This window comes from Halichoerus grypus, chromosome 4, assembly GCF_964656455.1.
Source record: "Halichoerus grypus chromosome 4, mHalGry1.hap1.1, whole genome shotgun sequence".
NCBI lineage: Eukaryota > Metazoa > Chordata > Mammalia > Carnivora > Phocidae > Halichoerus > Halichoerus grypus.
In genome coordinates, this window is record NC_135715.1 from 188936286 (window position 1) to 188956206 (window position 19921).

The window sequence follows — 19921 nt, forward strand, 5'->3', positions numbered from 1 at the left end:
TCTGGGTCTTTCTGACTTCCTCCCTGGGATCTGTGCCTGGGCTGTGCTGCTGTTGCGTTTGTTCCTTGGTGTCTGAGCGTGGATTTTAGCCATAGGCGTTTTGATTCCACTGAGGGAGCCGGGCCTGGAGCTTTTTTCTTGGCCTTTCTGCATCTTTGTTGGGGTTAGGTATCGTTGATGACACCAGATGCTGAGGGGTGGGCTAACCTGACTTGACACGATCACCTCTTCGAGTGAATCTGCCCACACTCTCCCTACATGCCCCGATTCCGTCCAGGGGTCGCCAGTGATAACGGTCTGGGCCCCTGGTTTTGCTGCCAGTGCTCCGGCTTCTCCCGAGTTTGGTTCAGTGTCCAGTGCGGTCAGTGCGAGAGCCCCTGAGTCATGGACACCTGTCCCTTCCCCATGTAGTGCTGTTTTGTCATTACTGGGGCTTTTGCTGTTTTCCCATGTCCTATTTTTGGTCTATTCCATCACATTTGGGGTTTCTTTGCAAGGGACCCTTATATTTTGATGAGCATGAAGGCATTTTTCTCTAATGTTCATATTTCAGGTAAAAATTATACTCAGTGGGGTGACTTAAACTGTGGTCTCTAATGAACCCCCTTCTTTGATTGTTTAACACATTTTACTCTACTGAAATTTCATGGCATTGCATACAGTTTTAAAAATACCCTATAGGGTAGAAGCATGCATGAGTACACCAAAGGACATCCCTTTCCTCATCTGCAAAGTCTCATCCCGCACAGTGGGGCTTGTGCCCAAGGTGTCCTGGATCAGGGGAAAGACTCCATGATCTTTTCTCTCGACTTCCAGGGACTCAGGCCGCCCACCTGTCCTCTCACGTGTGACTCAGGTCAAGGGTGGAGCCCCCAGGTGCTCCTGAGTGGACGTGCTTCAGGGCCTCTGGCTGCAGAATGAACCGTGGGCAGGTGCTGCCGCATGCCTGGAAACCCCATAGCCCCCCTGAATCTTTGTTTCCCAGGGGCTGTCTGCTTGTGCCTTTCTGGAACCAGGCAGGTGGCCACATCCTTGCCTCATAGGGAGGCCGGGGAACTGACTGCCACTTCCTGTCCCCTGGCCTGGGCGAGTCTCATAGCAGCAGGAGAATCAGGTTGTTTCAGCAAGGCCATGATTGAGGAAAGCCTCGATTTCTCACTGTCCACACTGGAGTTCTTTCTGGAACTGGAATTCTGCCAGGGAGCCTGTAGCTGGAAAGTGATCTTGGTTGTTGTCGAACGTGTTAATAACGTCGACTGATTACATGTGCTTACTTCATTGAGAAGCTTTCCATTCAGGCTGTTCTGGAGTTGGAATGTACCGAAACATTGCCCAGGTTTGCGGAGAGCGTCGGAGCCATGGAATCCCGTCCCATGCGTGCAGGCGGCCGATGAAGCCGATCATAGCTCAGCCCCACCCGCGACTACTCGCAGAGACGGAGGGTCAGGTTAGGGGGCAGCGAGCTGATGACGGGCGTCTGCAGCGCCGTGCTGGGGGAGTGCACATCCAGTGAGCTGTGGGGCTCTCCGCTTGTAACTCGTCCTCCTTTCCTCCTACACCTGCTGGAGAGACCGGCTGCCCCCAGCTGCACGTGGCAGTGACTTCAGGCTCCAGCTTGCTGCTGCTGGTGGCCGTGAGATCGGCCAGTGCACACGGTTTGCTGGAGCTCTCCTGCCCTCACAGAGTTGTTCCTTGATTTCCTTAACGTGTAAATGTCCCTTAGCGCCACTCTGACCTGCTGCGGGATCTTCATGTTGCTGGCCGTTTACGGTGGGGAAGGCCTTCTGTTTTCAGGAGAGTTCTCTCTGTCGGAAACTGGCGCGGGATGATCCGGACTTTTGCCGGAATGTACTTTTCATCAGATGGATTGTAGCTGGGTCTCCGAGGAGAACAGCTGTGGTGTTTGAACCGGGTGATACGTTCTCACGGATTTTCTTATAGCACAGAGAGTTGACAAACACGATTTCAGTAGTTTTAAAGATGCAGTTTAAATGAGGGATTGATTTCAATATTATGTGTGTTTTTTAATGAATAAATTAGCAATGCAAAAGTGGGTAACTCAGCGGGGAACCAGTGATCCCATCAAAGTCATCCAGGGAGTGAAATTTTTGTGCAGGCAAATATCCATTTCGTCGTGTGCATGCATGTGTGCGTGTCTGAGTCCTAGGGTCATCATAACAAATGGCCGCAAACTGCGTGGCTTCACTCCCCAGAGCCTTACTGTCCCCGTGCTGGAGACCCGAAGTCCGAGATGACGGTGTTGACGGGTTGGTTCTTCCTGGAGGCTCTGAGCACGGGTCTGTCCCGAGCCTCTGTCCCCATGCAGTGTTCTTCCAGGGGCTTCGTTTCCGTGTCCAGATCGCACTCTTCTCAGGGGGATGGCAGGCCCTGGACTTAGGGCCCACCCTGCTCTTGTCTGGCCTCATGTTCGTCACGTCTGCGAAGACCCTTTGTCCACATGAGGTCACGTCACGGGTATTAGGGGCTGGGACTCAAACATCTGTGTCACGGGAGGGAACCCCCCCACCAGCGACCCTCCGTGTGTTTCGCACACGTGGTGTTCCAGTGGGAGCTGCACGGAGCACGGTTGTCCTGTTCGCTGTGGGGGCAGGAGGGGCATGAGCTGCCCCCGCTCTCCCTGGAGGTGCTCACTGCTGGTGTCCGGGAGCTTCACACAGAGGAGCTTGTCTGTGACTTTCACACCTCTGATGGGGATTTCATAGCTGTCACTCACTCCGCGTAAAGAGAAGCAGGTGAAAATGATTCCTTTGTGATCTGTACCCTGTTGATGGCGCTAACTAGAATTGTGAATGGTATTTCAGGCATGTAATCTGAGCGTCCACCTCATGTGCGTGCTTAATATCCACTGTGCACCGCACCTTCCCCACCACAGACCCCACGGGACTGCCACTCGGGTTTTCACTCTCTCCCCTCAAAATTAAGAAAAAGAGAAAGGAAAGGAGACTCGGCTGTTTAGTGTCCGTGGGAACTTGACGGACACCTGCCCCGAGCCGCTGTACCCCTCGAGGACTGGGAGGTTGTGGATTGTGGTGTCCTCGAGGGACTTTGAGCTTTAGAAACGGGGCCATTGCTCTGACACCTTGTCTCTGTGACATCCCCGCGTTATTCCTCTTCTCTCTTCTGCCGTGGGCCCAGCTGAACTGTGCGGACAGTTCGTGCGGAAGGATCTGGAGCCTGCAGAAGCTCCCACCCAGGAGCTGCCATGTTGGTGGTGCAGGACACGGGCTCTCCAAGACGAGACTCAGCTGTCCTGTGGATCGAGTGGAAGATTTTAAGGTCGGTAGAGACAAGCTTAAGAATGTCCATGGACCCTCCCTCCTGTGATTATAAAATTAACTGCTCTTAGCTACTTTTTCATGGAACCGTGGGAACCAAAACAGGGTGGAAGGTGCCAGGGTGCCCAGGTCCCGGCTGCCACTGCCCCGTGTGGCTGGAGAGTTCTGTGGCCGCTGCTCCTGGCAGGAGCGGTGCCCGCTGTCCCCCCCGCCCCCCCAGCCCGTTCTTGCCCTCAGCGCTCTGCCAGCAGCCGTTTCCCAGCAGATGTGTCTGTCTCAGGGCAGGAGATACGTTCTCAGGAGCACAGGGATCTGAAATATTTTTTTAATGAATGTTTGCTTAGTTGCTTAGAAACAAACCATGTGGTAAACACTTAGCCATATTTTCTGGGACACATGAAATGCATTTAAGCTGTCAGCCCCTGAAACCCTTTCCAAATCAAATAAACTTAAAAAAATTTTTGTAAGCTACCACTGCTCAACAGATGTTTGGGCTTATTTCTAAACACGTCCTCTTGTGTTGTTTAAAGTCCCAATGAAAAAAATCTGTAAACTCTAATAAAAATTGAGTAGTTTTGAAATCCAGCCATTTAAATGTTTTAACATAATTTTGCCATGTTACTTGTAACTGAGTGATTATGAGTACATGATAATTTTTTAATGAGGATTATCTGTAAACCTTGAGATTACGAGCAGCCTGCTGGTAGGTTGGTTTAATAGATCAGGCACAAGGCAGGTCTTTTTCACATTCTCGAATCATTCCAAACCCGCCTCTGGCCATGGAAATACCACTGACCTCTCGCTTTCTTCCACCTGCTCTTAACTCTGTCCCCTCACACGGAAGCCATGCTGAGGGCCAGGTGATGTTGTCCAGAATAGAAGAGGGATCCTGAAATTATCCCTAGAGCCACAAAGAAACCATAAAAGAGAAGCACGTTCTGCTTTGTTTTGAACAAGAAGAAGAAGGCTGTAAAATGAGAATGAGGAGGTCGTCATGTTTTTGGCACTGACCGCGCTGGCAGGACAGAATGTGTTTTCGAGCTGGTCGTTTGGAACTCAGAACACATCTTCCCATGTTGTTACAATTAAGTCGACAAGAAGTGGAGTGCATCCTGAGAGTCGGGCACCTTCCAGAGAGGAGAAGAGCCTTCTGTTGAGATAACTCTAATGCAAGGCATTGCACCTGGCTGAAGGAGACTCTGTGAGCACTCAGGAGGGCCTGATGGCTTCTGCTGGGAAGAGCTCCAGCTTCCCCCTGCAGCCCACGAGTGCTCACTTAGGCCACGTGATGCGGAGCCCCCAGATAGCACGGTGCACGCTGTTGACACAGCTGGTGCTTTCCCGAGACCTCTCAGGACATCACATGTTGCTACAAAACCATTTCTTTACTAGGAAAAAGGAGATGAGCATCCAGAAAGTTTCACCTTTGCAATTACAGATCATTTTTTCCTAGTGAAATCTTAATACCAAAGGTGTTTTTTAGAGCTTTAAATGCATGACCTCTGTATTGCAGATGAAAAAGTAGTCATTGGATCCCTCAAAGCTGAGCCCCCCCTGGGGTGAAAGCTCCCACCCTGGTCCGTTGCTACGTCTGTCCCTGCCTCTGGCCTTGATTCTGCCATCTTGCTGGCAGCTGGCTCCCTTCCCAGGCAGTCTGAATGGCAGCAGAACTGTCCACCACTGGCCCAGGCAGCGGCGTGCTCTGATCTGGAAACCACAGGGTGCGCAGTCATTGTATCAGCCTAGACCCTACATGGTCACCTTTAAGGAGCTTGCATAGAAGAGCAGGGATTTATTAACTCGTGTACTGGGAGCAGCTAAGGGGACGGATTTCGCTCTAGAAAACCCTACTGATCCATGTAAGGTCATGAGGAATGGTCTGTCCCACTTCTTGCCCCGGTGGGCTTCGTGCTCAGCTAGATCTCCCCAGTTGGTGGCAGGCATTTCATTGGTGGCCTCATGACCGTGTGATCCTTAGTGTTCCCAGGAGATGGGGAGGAGAGTTGGCTGTTTGTCTCAGTAGCTCCAGCAGAAGATCTGACACCCCTCTGGTTGCCTGGCTGGAGTCCCATGCTCTTCTGTATGGTCACCAACGGGGGCTCATAATGCAGAGCTCTTCTCTGACTCACAGATCTGCTGTCCGGCTTTGCGCCATGAGGACCTGCCCTGGCAGGTGCCCTGGGCACTGTTTGAACTCACCTCGTGCTACCGCTGCCAAATCTGACTTCTCCGGGCCCACTTTGGCCGTGGACCTCAGGCTTTTCAGGCATTTTCTCCTGCTTGATTTTCAAGGGCAGCAAACTTTGGAGTGTTTACGCATTTGTTTGGATCTTAAGGTATCAGCCCACAAAGCTGTTTTTCTGCATCCCCCTCCCCACTGTTGTCTTAACTCGGCACCCCTCCCTCCCCCTCAGTCTGTTTTACTGGTCCTAGGAAGTGGGAGACATCAGATGCTTGTGACCATGCCTTCGCTGAGGTGGTCTGACCACCGGGTTGAGAGGTTTTCTGTGGAAGGGAGCACAGAAAAGGAGAAATACTGAGCTGAGGCCAGCCTTGGGGTGAAGGGAGGGTGAGGGGCACGCTATGTCTGGTGCAGAGAGGAGGCTGCGGGGGTTAGGAGAAGCTCCCTGTGTGGCTGTGGGTCAGGGTGGAGAGACTGACAGTCCAGAGGAGGCTGGGTATTAGTTTGAATGGATGGAGCTCACATTTCAGTTATGGCTGATGAGAGATGGAGCGGTCGACATTGTCTGAAGAAAATGTTACATCCCGTGAGACCATGCTCGCTTGACCTTAGAACTCCCAAGTGCGAGCTCCCCTTTAGGGTCATGGCCAGCTCCAAGGACCAGGACATGGTGACGAGGGAGGTAAAAGTTAGCGGCAGTGAAGTAGGCCAAGTGCCAAACTACGTGGGAGAATCTGGGTAAAGTGAGAGTGTCCTTGCACGCCCCTCCAGGTCTTGTGACCATGCAGGAGTCTGGTGCCTTCAGCCGGAGGGCAGGGCATCTGCAGGAATCAGCCACACACGGTGAGGAGGATGGCCCGATTGTGTGTGCACGCATGTAGCGCTACCAGTGATCTACTGCAGGTGACAGTTTCATATGGTCCAAATGAATTCTTTGATGACTGAGCCAGGCCAGAAGTGGAAACCAGAGTCAGCTTCAGTGTCATGTTTTGTACATCCTGGGCGGCTTCCTGGAGGCAGCGTGTTGGGAGACTCTGAGGCAGGATCTAGTGCCGGCGTGATGAGTGGGCAGCAGCTGCCCTGGGTCTGAAGGCGGCTTACGTTCTGTTCACGCAAACCCCGAGGAGCAGTGTGCGTGGCTGGCATTTGTTACCCTTTCCCGAGCCCCATTTTTTCAAAACTGTTTTGCTTATTTTAAAAAATATCATCAGAGACAAAAGAAGAAAACAGCACTTGCTCTTTGAGGGCCACTCCAGTAGTAGATGGAGTGGAGCTGGGGACTTGGTGCACAGACCGTCCTGCAGTACTCTTGCCTCTGTGCTCCAGGGGGCGGGGAGCGGGTTCAGGCCGAGTGAAGAGAGGAGGCTTGGCGCCTGGACCAGCGTGGGGGTTTGGGGAAGAACTGTCCAGACCCAAGTGCCTGGTAACCGCATAGCCTGGCAGGGGGTCAGGCCGGTTGCTCTGTGCGTCTTCCCTTGCAGCCCAGGGAAGAAAGAGGCCCCCCTGGGCAGGGAGGATGGCTAATGTAGACACGTAATGGGAGTCGGCGGTCTGGCCTCTGACAGGCCATTACGGGAGCCTGGCTTTGGAGAGGGATGTGGGGACAAGGGGGAGGAGTCCTCGGACAACCTCTGGAGGTTGGAACGGATTCCATCCCGATGGAAGGAACTGCAGGAACCTGTTGACCTCTGAGCCCTCTGCAGCCCCGTCAGGAGTGCTGGCTGCGCGTCAGTTCTGAGAAGCACCGGCCGCAGGGTGTGTTTGTGCTGTCCGGGCCCTGTGCCCTGGTGTGCTGTCCAGCTTGGGCAGGCACCCGCTGTGCGCCAGGGACCAATGTGAGCTGATCTTATTCCAGAATGTTCCAGATGCAGGAGCTTCCTGGGCCTTGTGCAGGGCCAGGTTCAGCTGGAGAGGCAGTGACCGCCCCCGCCGCAAGGACACCCCAGTGCTTGGCAGGTTCAGTGCTCTCCAGCTCACACTCCGCACTAGCCTCAGGTGTTCTCACAGACCAGAGCTCCCGCCAGGATGGGGACACAGGCCTGGAGACAAAACCTGGATCCCTTCCATTAAAACAAATACACTGTTTCCATAAGACTGGAACAGTTACAGCGAGTCTCCAGAGAGAAGGTGGAAAACAGCCATCTGAACCGAGCGTGCAGGCATCCGCATGAGAAATGTCGAAGGGGAGACAGGCTCCGGCCACGCTCGCCCCGCCTGGGCTGGGACTGCCCATGAGCCGGAAGGGGCACTGCATTTTTAAACGTTTGTAAAAATAAATAAACCAACAAACAGCAACCCAGCAGAAGAGAATATGGCCCACAATGCCTAAACTATTTATTATCTGGCCCTTTAGTGACAATTTGCAGACCTCTATGCTCAGTGTTGTAGAAACATCAGCTTGTTAAAATATGTAGGATTTCTCGGTTTCTCCGTAGGGTTGGATCTAACTAACAGTGAGCAGCCTTTTTTAATTTCTCGAAGCATATACCTGCTTATATTCAGGGAATAGTGAGTGGGTAGTTATTTTATTATTTTATTATTATTATTTTTTTGAGAGTGTGAGTGAGAGTGAGTTGGGGCAGAGAAGCAGAGGGAGAGAGAGAATCTCAAGCACACTCCATGCTCAGCGTGGAGCCCGACGTGGGGCTCGATCCCATGACCCCGAGATCGTGACCTAGGCTCAACTCAAGAGTTGGATGCTTAACCCAACTGAGCTACCCAGGTGCCCCGTGAGTGAGCAATGGTGAAAGCCGTTACTTTTCCATATTTGATTCTAGGATTGTGTATTTAAAAATAGAGTTTATGCGACAGGTTATTTTTTTAATGGAAAGTTATTTTCATATGGATCACACTAGTGGAGAACTAAGAGACCATTTGCCAGCGTGCTAGTAGCCGAATAACCCAGCATCCAGCTTCCGTTTGGTGCTTGCTGACGCACTCTTGCTCCCCCCTGCTCTGACGCTCTGGCCCTCAACACCAGTGCTAGGCCACACGGAGTGTCAATGGTCAAGGAAGCCTTGTTTCAATATTCTGGGTGAGGAGCTAGGTTCTTGCGCCCCAATTTGCAAAACTCTTTGTAAGTTTACCTTTTCTTTGATGCTTAAAATAAATGTGCAGAATATTAAAAATAAAACAACTATAAGTATATTTCCCCCCAAAGAAACAAATGTCTAAGACTAAATGCATTAAGTTCACCACACAAGCTATTTCAGGGACGTCAGTAGATGCTGGAATGTTCAAGTACAACCACAGTGGTGGGCTTTGGAACATTTTCAATAAACAGTTTACTATTCGGTCATAAATCAGATTTTACTGAGCGGGGGCCATCATTATGTAGGACTGTTTTCTGTAGAATGCACATTCAGGACCGCACTCCCCCAACCCCCCGCCCCACCTACTCAGTGGGTTCTGGGGGCAGGGTCTGCACCTGCTCATGGACCCCCCGGGGCAAGACTCACACCCAGCAACACTCTTGCCTGTTGCTGTAAGAACCGAACAGTGTCACTGGAGTGCAGATCAGATCCATTCTGTCCCTTTGCTCGTGTGGAGCTTAGGAACAACGTCAGGCTTACGCAAGCATGGAGAAGCTGGTAGCGGAGACTTGGAGAATCTATTCTGTGGAGCAGTTTAAGAAGCACTGTTGAAGACTTGCTATTTCATGAGCTGTTTTGACTTGTTCTCCTGGATCTTCCAGAATGTGTGGAATTAGGACCAAGTATTAGGCAAAGTCCTGCTGTCCGGTTGTGTCCTGGGTGCACTCCTGTGTCACTGCGTTTGCAGGTTGAGACTCGCCAAGTGTGAGTTTGCATTTGGAAATCGCTAAGTCGTCATTGTGACGTCGGAACTACTAGCTGATTTCTGCCAGGCGCTTGTGACGTGTAAGGACTCGACGGGGAGCTGACGTGGGCTGGCCTCCTGTCCCCTCACCTTGCCCACTTGAGTCAGGTGCTCTGATTACCTGAGTTTTCACATGAGGAAATGAAGGCACCAGGAGGAACGGGCACCACTCGAGGTGTGAGCCCAGGGTTGACCTTGGCAGGTGTGAGCCTGGGGTTGACCTTGGCGGGCGGCGTCGTGTCTCTTCCCCTTCGCTGCTGCCTGGAAGTACCACCACCCAGCATCACAACTTGACAGACCATCAGCTGGGCTCCGGGCACTTGGAAGGACCTTGGGCCACCATGCAGCCTCAGGGCTGGGCTCTGCCGTCCACTGCAGGGGGCTTGACCCCTGGAACAGCTGCCAAGTTATTGGGGAAAATACTGAGTTCTGTGGAGGAGTGTAAGTGAGCTTTGGGGCTTTGGGTTCTAGCTTCCCAAAACAGCATTGCAGGAAGATCCCGAGCGTGTGGAACCAGGGCAGACCCAGCAGGTCTGGGGGCTGGAGGAAGCTTTGGCTCATGATCCCAGAGGTGGGCCTCCCTGTGAGAGGCCTGGGTGGTCAGCATGACACCTGCAGCGTGAGGCGAGGGCAGGCAGGTGGGAAGCCGTTCGCAAGCAGAGGTCTCTTTCCAGACGGCGTTCCCCTTATTTCAGGGTGGAGCCCTGGACACCTTTGGGCTCTACGGCCTCCCAGCCTGCCTTCTGGAGTTGATGATAATGCAGAGCATATGTTATTCTTTGCGGTAGCTGAGCTTCTACAGCTCTAATTACAGACAACTTTTGGGGGGATAATAGTATTTGACAGCAATTTTAGATAGTGTTTTTTTGGGGGGTGGGGGAAACTCATAAAACTTAATGAGAGTGATATTGGGTCTGTCACTGATGTTGAAAATTGGAGATTGGCCTTGATAAACCAAACTACACACCTGCACAGAGTTGCTGTGTTTATTTTAGTCTTAAAAAGAGATGATTTGGAGGAGAGAACTCTCAATAGGTTTTATGTATTAAACTACTGGTTTGCATATTCCTCAAAGCTCTTGGAAGCTAAGATGTGAAGAAATAGTCACTGTTGAGCAACAAACCACTTCCTCCGACGTTTCGTTTTCCAGCTTCTGTCTGAGCAGCAATACCGTCCGGCCATCACGGTGCTCTCCACAGGTCATACTTGCTGCTCCGGACAGGAGGCCGTGAAGCCCTTCTTGGGGACACAAAGGGCCTGAGGCTCTCGGGTTCCAGTGGTATGGCCACCTTTCCGTCCACCTGGTTTGGGTTTTGTTGGCTTGATGTCAAGAAAGCCTGAGCTGCACGAGTGACCCTTTAAAAAAAATATGTATCAACCTGTTTGCTATTTCAAGGTACCCGGCCACTAAATAGATCCACAAGTATGGACGTAAAAAGAAAGGCTGGACTTTCATAATGCCTGTGTTAAATTAATGAAAGCAGCTGCTCTCCTCCCGTGGAATTGTTCAGATAGGGCCCCCCGAGTCATGGTAAGCACTAAACGCACCATGACACATCCCCGAGTCAGTGGGGGAACTAGTTACTGCTCCACTGACTGACATCACACAGAAAGCTGTCGCCACACGCGTGCCCGGCTTGTCGGCCGTGAGAATATGGGACACGTCCCATAGCAAGGTGCTTGTCTGGATAGATTTCAGGTGCAGACACTTGCAGGACAAGGATTTTAAAAGGCCAGGTTCAAAGCTGCCACTCTGATAACATTCCAGAAGGTGGGTTTCTGCGTTTATGTAGGAGTTTACCCGACACGGCCAAATCCACGCGTTCTTGGTCTCATTCGGTGCATCACGTACTCGGTTCATTGTTAACTATGACTCGCTTCCAAAACCAGTTACCCGTATTTTAAAATGCTTAAATCAACCATTTTTAAAAATTTTTAAAAAATTAACGTATAATGTATTATTTGTTTCAGGGGTACAGGTCTGTGATTCATCAGTCTTACACAAAAATCAACCATTTTTAAAAGTCTTGAAGCCTCTCTGGAGAAAAGTTCTTTCGAGTAGCTTCGAAACCCTGCTGCTTGATAAGAAACCCCACCTTTGCTGGCAGGAGCAGTTTCCACCAGCGCCTCTGTTTTCTCTTCTTTAAAGTGATGTTAAGAATCTGTGTCATTTTTCCTGGAACATCGTGTGGTCTTTTGATCTGCAGATCTCTCTTTATTTCTGGAAAATTCCTTTGTATTTTATCTCTCAAGAGTCTTGTAGTTCTTTTGGGGGAGTTTGTTGTCAGCGACCCCATTTACCCTTCTGTCAGGTTGGTCTGTCATCCTGTCCGATAACTTCTGCCTCGGGTTTATCTCCATCTTTCTAATCTCACCAGCTGTTTATTTCAAGCTGTCCCTCTGTGTCAGACTCTCAGCTTGGAGCACTGTCTCTTCTGTACCTTGTTTTACAAATTTTACTCATTTGTTCCAAAATGTCGCTTTGGTTCTCCTTTCTAGGGGTTTCCACTTCATCTCCTATTTGAGATTCTCATCCCTGGCATTCTTGTTGTTTGGAGAGCCTGTTCTTAAATTGCGTTAGAAAGGGAAGCGATTGTAAGGGATTTCCGTGCTTTTTGAGTTTTGTTTTCTTCTCTGTTGGCTCCTGTGTTTTGCATGCTCCTTTCCTCCTTCCTGTCTCCCTCCCTGCCTCCTCCTGTAGCTTCGGTGCATGGTGTCCTTACCATTTCTCCATACCGTACCTCCTCTTTGGGCATCTACCCACACCTTGTCTCTGCCGAGACTGGGGCTGTCCTGACTCTGCTCTGGGGTCCCTGCAGGGTCAGCCACCAACATTGGCTGGGGCCACCGAGAACGCTCCTCTCGCTCGTCCCAAGTCAGGTACGGGGTGTGGAGCACCCCCTGCCATCTGGTTTCCTGTGGTAGGTGATAACCCCAGTCTTGAGTATCCTGGAGCAGAGGGCTGGACCGCTCTGCTTGCATTGCCGTTCTCCAGACCTCAGTCATGCATGCAGATCCCCTGCGGGGAAGTGCTTGGGCCACAGGACCTGAGGCTGGATGTTATTTTCCTGGAGACTTACAATATAAATGCATCATCATGCCCTACCCATCCCTCTCCTCCGCCCTCTGAGGGAACCGCCCCCAAACCACAGGGATCTGCTCTTTGTCACAGGCTGGGCTCTGCTTTTCCTGTGACTTTACAAATGTCCAAGTATGGGGTTCCCTTCACTTATGGGGGGTTGGAATACATATTGTCATTCCCCAGCCCCCCCCCGACCCCCACATTCTGGCATTTTCTTTGCCTCCAGAGGGTCGAGGATAAGTCCTGCCTCTCTACCATTTTCCATTTTTCCCTCTGCCCTTTGGGGGCTGTTAACCCCAGGGGTGGGGGGTGCGATTAGGGGCCCTGCCCAGTCTTGGGTCTTCTTCTTATCCAAAGGCCACTGTTTTTGAGGTTTTAGTCTGTGAAGCTTCACCCCTTTTCTCAGCGGACGATGAATTTTCTTTCTCCTGCTGTTTACTTCCCCCCTTTGTTTTATTAGGAATAAAGGAAAGGAAATTCAATTATAGTGAAGTTCAAATCTGCCATCTTAACCTGGAACTTTGACTTCTCTCTCTATCTTCCTTTGTTATTTTACTTAGATCTGGGTGAAGTGAACTCATTAGGGACCACAGGCTGCCCGAGGAAATAACATATTGAACCTTCATCTTACCCGAGTCGTAAGCCTGAGTGCTTCACCTGTGGAAGCACTTAGTGGTCACTGCACATTAATCCTCACTGCTGGTACATTTTTATAGTCGTTACTGTTTTGGTTTTTTTTTTTTTTTAAACAATGTAAGTTTAAAAAAAAAAATTGGCAGAGGAAATGAAATCTGACTCTGTTAAGTTTTGTAAACTAATACATTACCGATGAGACTTTTTTCCCAGTGAAAAAATAATATGTGGTCCAAAATTCCTTTTAAATGTCACAATACAAAACTTCTCCAAAACCTCCTTATTAATAAGTTACTGACTTCGGTATTTTCGTCAGATTTAAAAGGGCAAAATTCAAAAGTTTCTGCCACATTCACGATTAATTTTTTTATATTTTCCTAGGGAGAAATGAATTCATAGTCTTTTTCAGTGTATCCCTCTCATTCCACTTGTCTTAAATAATTAGGAAACAACATTTACAGATATTCTGTTTTATCTTGGGGCTGTATGGAGAAGAACATTTTAGGCAAATGTTAAAAAGGTCTTCATGGCCAAGAATGTCTGCGTAGGGAGTGTAGGAGACCCAGTCCCTGATGTACGTCGTCGCTGAGCCACGGCTCTTGATCGCTGACGGGTCCCGAGGCCAGCTTGCCCCCACGGGAAGCAATGAGCCCAGCCACAGCTTCATCAGATGCTAGGACGATGCCCCTCCCCTCTTATGGAAAAGGGAAATAATATGCTGTACAAATGCAAATTGAAACTCACAAATAATTTTCATCCTTTGCCAAAGCATGAAAAAGTAAAGATGAAAATCCACAGTTTAAAAAAAAAAAAAAAAAAGGAAACGTGATAAGCAGGTTTCTTTTCTTTTTAGTGATGATTTTGGAGCTGTGAGCAGAGCAAGGAAGAGGCCGGCCCCCTGTGTTCTCGATCGGCCCCATGGGTGCTGGGAACTTCCATGAAGGCTGCGAGGCTCATTTGTGGATAGGGCGGTGTCATTTGGCCCTGTCCCAGCAGAATCCCGTGCCAGAGAGAGGAGGACAGGGTTCTGTGGGCACATCTGGGTTTGGGTCTCCTTCCTGCGGCGTGCTGGCATGGGGAGTCTCGGTCAGCATCTGACCTTCCTTTCCTCCCCAGGAGATGGGGATGTCGGTAACGATGTTCGCTTCACCAGGTGTCCTGAGCAACAGCAGAGAGCATGTGGGAAGGAAAACGCTTTGTGGACTCTCGAGTGTTCTAGGTCTCTGTTACTAGCATCACTTTCTCTTGCTCAGAGAACTGTTAACGATACATTAATAGCTTTCGGTCCAATTAGCCGAAGTGATAGAAACAGAAATGTCAAACATCTGTTCCTCCCAGTGTTCACTCCCAAGAAAGCTTTTTTTTTTTTTTTTTTTTTTTTTAAGATTTTATTTATTTGCGAGAGAGAGAATGAGAGACAGAGAGCATGAGAGGAAGGAGGGTCAGAGGGAGAAGCAGACTCCCCGCCGAGCAGGGAGCCCGATGTGGGACTCGATCCCGGGACTCCAGGATCATGACCTGAGCCGAAGGCAGTCGCTTAACCAACTGAGCCACCCAGGCGCCCAAGAAAGCTTTTTTTAATAGGAAAATGCACTGTGCTCTTTTTTCCCCCTTAAAGCAGAATGACAACACAGATGAGCGCTTACACCTCTGTGTGGGGCTCGCCCTCCACGGAGGAGCGAGCCCACTGACTGTGAGCTAAATATGAGAAGGAACCCAGTTGTTTTACTTACCCCAGCATCCCAAATTTAAACTGGTTCCCAGGAATGAGGCCAGGACTCAGGAGAGTAACCTCGAAACCTTTAGAGTGTTTTATTACGGTTGGATGGTAAGAGATGTTCTCAAGTCTTTCTGAAAGATGTTTGGAAACCAGAAGCCCGTGTCCCTCCTGGTGTGCTGTTCCAGCACCTGCACGGCAGCGTCCCTGTTCTCGGTGGGAGCATCCAGGTTCGCCTCTCACCCGTTTTTGGGAGAAACGAAGACCTTGACTCCCTTCAGAATGAAAGTTCAAGGGCACACAAAGGTCAACAGGGAAGTTTTCTGGGAAGCCTGAAAACTTGCCTTTGGGTGAACCAGAAATTGCACGTGAGGCTGAGTTTAGGCAAGTGGGGCAGCCCATCTGTCTGTTCTCTGAATGCTGGGTGTGGTGCTCTTTCCCTCTGCTGGCCTCACCGCATCTTTGGAAGGAATCGACGTAAGGAAAGAGGGACATCTGTTTTCCGTTCCCACAGGGATGTCATCCCAGGTTCGGGGCCCTGGTGCTGGGGTCGAGCCAGCGGGCCAGCAGCCACGTGTGGGCTCCGTGGCCCCAGGGTCTGCACACCCCTGCTTGCCGTGCCCACCGCACACTTGTACACAGGTGTGTTGGGCCAACCCATGCGGACTGTTTCCAAGATGAGGTCAGGTTTGGGGACACTCTAGAAGTAAAATCATCCCAGAAGTAATTTAATATTATGTAATAATATTTGGCTGAGAATGTTGAACGCCATTCACGTAACAGGTTTACAGTGTTGGCCATGGGGAAGGCTGGGCATTGCGTGTTAGGAACACAAAGCTGGGCAGAATAGAGCTGCAGGAAAATAATTGGAAATTGGATTATAAAATCGGCATCAAAAAACCCTACATGAAAAGTGCAGTTGGATGCAGAGTTTGGTGGTGTCCTCTTAAATTTAAGGTAGGCAAAGATCTAATGCTTGGGATGGGCCAGGGTGTTTGCATTGAAGTAACAAGAGCTATGGCCCCCACTGAAGCCAGAGCAGCTCAGTTCCTCACAGGCTTTCCTCCCGAGGCTCTCCCCTTTGTGTTTCTCAACTGTAGAAAACGAGTTTTAAAGTCTTATTTTATTTCCGTGCCAGACCACGTTTCTCCCAGTACCCGGTGGCCACATTCCAGGGGAGCCTGACAGCGGTCAGTAGGAGTTTATTTATATATAACATTTATTAATCATGTTCTTTCTTCTCACACCCTGGGTACTTCAGCACCTGGCTGAATTTTATCTAATTATTAAATATTTGGGCTCACGGCAAATGCATAAGAGTATTTAATTTTTTTCCTGATGTATGTATAGTACCGGAAAAATCACGTAAGCCAATTACAGGTGTCCAGTATTTGTAATTTTAAGATATTGAAAAGACATGCTAATTATATACCTTCAGGGGAAACGTAAAGTGATTTTAGAATTGGGAGGGACCTTTAGAGGTGGAAGAAAGGATCACCCCTCCTTTTAGAGGTGATGTAAATTAGGTGAGTCCTTTGCTGAGGTTACAAAGCTGGAGATTGTAAAGGAACAAAAAGAGAGGTCCTTGCAAACCTTTCTTGACTTGAATACTGTGATTGAACTATCTGCAAGCATAACTTGATAACAAGACTCCACAAACACACTTGAAAAGAAGAAAATGAAAGAAGGGATGTGAAATTCATCCAGCAAGGTCTGTGGGTAGGACATGCAAGGAGGAGGTGCTCAGCTCCAAGCCATTCCGTTCCTGGAGAGCTGGGTACTGACCCCTGCCCACCAGGCTCTTGCTCCCCAGGGAGGGAGAAGTCGGGGAGGGATGCTGGTAGTTTGGGAACTCAGGTGGCCCCAGGGACAGGTTCCGCTGCTCACGTCCTGCTTGGAGGCCACCCAGACTGGTGACAGGTGTGTGTGGCCGTTGTGCCCTCAGATGCTAGTGCATCAGGGAGCTGCTGGGGGTGCAAGGCCAGGCAGTGGGGAGGCAGGGTCCCGGGGCGACGAAGAAGAGCGTGGGCTCAGGGTAGGAACTGTGGTGTGGTGTGGATCCTGCAGATTGTGGACTGCTGTGGGGGCAGGCCTGCGGCCGAGGGCAAGTGTGAGGCAGGCAGGAAACTCCTGGATGATTTCAACAAGTACAGACAGTCGGGATGGAGAGAATAAAGGGGGTTTTGAAATGTTCTAGGGATAACCTAGGTGGGGGGGGAGAGAGAGAGAGAGAGAGAGAGAGAGACTGTGTGTGTGTGTGTGTGTGTGTGTGTGTGTGTGTGTGTGTGTGTGTGAGCGAGCTCACTCTAGGAGGATCATGAGAACAGAAACTAGGTACCAAAGGTTGTTAGTTTGCTCCGGCCACCAACTGGGGGCGCTCCAAACAACCCAGATTGATTCTCCCACCATTCTGGAGGCCAGAAGTCCAAGGTCTTCAAGGTGTCGGTAGGGTTGATACCCCTGAACCTGTGAGGGAGGATCTGTTCCAGGCCTGTCTCTGGGCTTCTTGTGGTTTGGGGGCATCTTTGGTGTTTCTTGGCTTATAAAGCTCCTGCATTCATCTTCACCAAAATTTCCCTAAGGACTCCAGTCACTGGGTAAGGGGCCCGTCCTACCCTAGTATGAGCTCATGTTAACTAATCACATCTGCAATGAATTTATTTGCACATAAGATCCTATTCTGATGTACTGGGTGTTAGGATATGAATTTGGGGTGGGGGGACACAGCTCCACCCATAACAGAGGTAATGGTGGGACACTGCATGAAATTAACGTTGCTCTTTTAGGATGTGATAATTAGCAACCTAACAGATTGAGGGACGCTTAGTGATTATTGGGGTTTTTAAAATACCTGCTGGAACAGCAAGGCTTCCGTGCCCTCTTGAAGGCCCCAGAGCTCAGCCCTTACCTCAGTTTCTCCTGAGCACAGGCAGGACTGTGTTACTGAAAGGACATCTGCGAGGTGCTGCCTAGACCAGTCCCTGCCACCGGAGGGCCCAGCTGATGTGACACATGAACTGCCTTGAAATCCTTTCACTTGGAGCACAAGTATTTTCCTGTGATGTGAGAGCTTTAAATTCTGCATCAGATCTGCTCCCGACAGACTTGATCTGAAGTGCTCTGCTCCCTTGGGCTGCTCTGTAGTGGCCGTCATCCTCGTTCAGGTGCCAAGATCAACCCACCAGGAATCAGAGGGAAGATTTGTGAGCTTGTACGCAAATTCCTGTGGCTTTTCCCTTGTCCCCCTCAGTGTGACCCGTCAGATCTCTACAAACAAGATGTGAAGGAAAAGGTTTTTCCCAAAGTATAGATTTCCCATCTAACATTGTTATTTCATGAAAGGTTGAATTCGATTCTTTCTCACCAAGAGATAGCAGGTTCCCAGCACCTCTTCTTTTTTTAAAGGTTTTAAAAAATACAGAAATGATCCTGATTACTCTTGCAACTGTTGTACATTTTTTCTTTTGTAAGTTAGGTTTATTAAATGTTAAGTGTATCTTTTATAAAAGCAAGTGATAACTCTTGGCAGAAATTTTGAATAACACTAATAATCCTTGCCAGTGGTGCTGCCCTTCAGGTGGAATGGGGGCCAAATTTTACAGCTGGGGACACTGAGGTAGAGAGGGGTGAATAAGGACGGCGATGTCCCAGCGGTGGCGTGTGGTGGCCCCGGGATCCGCACAGAGAGCCGGCCCGGCGGCGTCGGCGTCTTGTGGCTGCGTCCCACTGGGGGCGCGGGGGCTCTGCTGGTGCCCGGGGTTTCCAGCTCATTTTATAATCACGGCAGCCCAGCGGGAAAAGGATGCTGTGCTTTTCTACCTACACGGAGTCTGTGGTTCGGGGACCAGGAGTCATCTGCCAGTCTTTCTACAAGCGCAGGAAGTGGGCCCAGCTTGTCTGGATCCAGCGAGCAAACACGCCGTCACCTTCCCCCATCTGACCATCCTCTGTGCTCTGCCCACGGTCTTCGGGGCTGGCCGTGCAGGGGAGCAGAATGAGCGTTTATCTGTTTGTTTGAATGTTGGAAAGTTGTCTTCAGTTTTTGTTATTGAGCAGACTTAACGTGTGTTTTGCGGGCCCAGGAAGGAGAGGAGAGCGTGTGTGCAGACGCGGGCCCGCTTTGAAAGGTTAGTCCGCCGGCTGGCCAGCCGCAGGGCACCTGGCAGCCGCCCATCCGGAGGGGACAGGGTGGCCCCGGGAGGCAGAGGGCGCACATGCAGCCTCTGGGGCCAGCGTGGTTCTCCAGGGCGCGGTCATCCGGGGTTTAGGGAGTGTTTCTGGAAGGCGTCTGTGCCGAGGACTGAGAATGAGAGCAGGTGCTGATGCGTTCTTCTCTCAAAAACAATTCAGAATCCTGGTGAGGGTTAGCTGGAGTGGACTCAGAGCCCAGAATCTCGAAGGGTGCTTTGTCTTTGGAGATGCGGAGGGACGCGGAAGCGGACGTCCTTCCTGTGTCTGGGAGAGGCCTGGCAGTGTGGTCCGGGGCGCCACGAGGAGACGCACGGGACAGTTGCGTGTCCCTCCCCAGCTGGGCGTGTGCGGGGCTGAGATGAGAAGGGCCAGATCCCCCTTCCGACAAATGCACGCGCGCGCGCACGGCGCCCCGGCAGGGTCCCTGGTGGTTTCTCGCTAACACAGCGTGCTCTCTAACCCCGTCGCCAGCCAGCTGCCCTGCTCTGTCTCGACCTGTGCGGAGAAGCCATCCCGTAGTTCTGTCTAACACGTGTGTGGTAGTTCAGCATCCCCCCGTACTCGTGCCCCGCGAATACGGAGACACCATTCCCATGATGTTCTGTGTTTTCCTTTCAAAAACTGGGTTTCTCTTGAGGAGAATACAGGTTCTCAGCTCTTGAATTTATCAAAATGTTGTAGACTCGGCACCTGTGGAACATGAAAAATTCGTTTCAGTTTTGCGAACCCAACAAGAGAATGATCATTTCAGTGCTGTGTTTCTGAACTCTGCCTCAACGTGTTCCCAGTGAGAGAGAATTCCTGAATTTACAAACAAAGCCTACGTTAAAATTCTTCCATTCTCAGCCATGGGTGACCCTGGCATTGCCTGGGAGGCTGTGGACTCTAACCAGAAGTGAACACGGGTCCTTAAAGACAAATACTTAAAATCTGAGTTCAGTACTTTTAAAATCCAGTGGTTGCTGGTCCTAAATATTGAGAGT

At 50.4% G+C, this 19921-nt stretch overlaps 1 protein-coding gene across 13 annotated transcripts in view; it reads left to right on the plus strand.

The window, feature by feature from the left end:
* The window catches only part of AGAP1 (ArfGAP with GTPase domain, ankyrin repeat and PH domain 1), a 524718-nt gene that overhangs the window by 188239 nt on the left and 316558 nt on the right, over positions 1–19921 (plus strand). The gene's annotated exons all lie outside the window — the stretch shown is intronic.